Below are 1,658 nucleotides of genomic sequence, written 5' to 3' on the forward strand. Positions count from 1 at the left end.
CTTGCAACACAATAGAGAAAAATTGTTATCAGGACTGATTATAAGGGCTGGAAATGTAAAAAGTTAGACATTTTGTGGCAAAAGGAGGGGAGTGATTAACTTTGCAGTCTAGGAGTGGAGGTTCCTGGGACTATCAAGGGAGAAGAATGGATAATGAGACCCTACTCGAAAACCCTGTACAGGGTCGCTATGGGTTGGAACCGACTCGACGACACTTAACAACAACAACAACACCCAGAGAAGCAGTGATGCCAGGGATGAAGGCAGAGACGATGACATGGGGAGATGGAGCAGATGCCAACTTTGGATCCGGAGAGGAAGAGGGGCTGTGTGTAGACAACCAGGGGGCAGGCTTGTGGGGTATGATGCATAGATGGGATTATAACCATGGCAAGGAAACGATATACGACGGGATCAATGTGAAGCTAATGTCTTCCCATGTAAACTATCACATGATTCACAATAAAGCATTAAAAAAAAAAAAAAAAGTTACTTCCATTTGTATTTCTTAAATTAGTAGTTATTTTGAATATTTATTGTCCACGAAACATAAGAATCATCTGGTTTGTCTGGTTATTTCTTATAGCACACTAAGAGTTTGGGTATTTAGTCTTAACTTGCCATTCTGTATAATGGATTCCTATTTCTTGCAAGATGGAACATGGAACATCTCTTTAAATTATCAGATAGAATTCAAGATAAAAAATCTTAAATATACTCGTAAGCTAATGAAAAACAGTAAGGAATACTAAAACCAAAAATGAGTGACACTTGGTACTTGTGTGGTAATTCAAACACTTAAATTTACTTTAACTTTGAGAATATTTGATGAATCATCTGAATTTGTGTATTCATTTTTGTTACCTCAACAGGTAAGAGGTTCACTAAAAGAAACTCCATAGTGCTGGGACCACAGAGAATTACTCACTAAGTTAAAAAGGAAACCATAAACAATGATGATGATCCTAATAACATTATTATGCATCTATAGTGCATACAAAAAGAGCTTCAAGGCTATCTAGCCTTTAACCTTTATAAAAAAACATTTTAAAAAGCATCGTTATAATCTTCATCTCAGAGTGTGGCGCTGTAGGACAAGCACTGGACTGAGGACTATAAGGTCAACACTTCAAAACCCCCAGCTGCTCCTTGGAAACCCTACATAGGGTCAGTATGAATTGGAATCTACTCTCCAGCACTTACCAACAACAACAATCCCCACCTCAGAGAGTAAAAAAGTGACTGGAGAAAGATTAAGTAATTTTCTCAAAGCCAGTGGCAGATCCAAAATGTATATTCAGACAGTCTAAAACTAGAGACTATGGTCTGTAAGAAATCGGGTACTGGGTGGATGATGGAAGTCTCTCTGAGAATTTATAACCACAAACTAACCTGACTAAGTCTGTGGTCTGCATTCTCACTACTCATTTGCTCCATAAAACCTCAAGCCAAGAATTTAAAGTGGTTCTATATTAATAGTGTCATTCTAATAATAGTCTCAGGCATCTGATATAAATAAACACAAACCTCTTCTTGAGAAATCTACTTCATCAAAATATTTTCATATGTAAAGTCCAAGAGAAGTAAGTACCTTAAGGTAAAAAGAAAAAAAAAAAAAATCATTTAAATATACAAGAAAACAAGGTCATATATGTAAA

The sequence above is a fragment of the Chrysochloris asiatica genome, unplaced genomic scaffold (assembly GCF_000296735.1).
Source record: "Chrysochloris asiatica unplaced genomic scaffold, ChrAsi1.0 scaffold00012, whole genome shotgun sequence".
Taxonomy (NCBI): Eukaryota; Metazoa; Chordata; class Mammalia; order Afrosoricida; family Chrysochloridae; genus Chrysochloris; species Chrysochloris asiatica.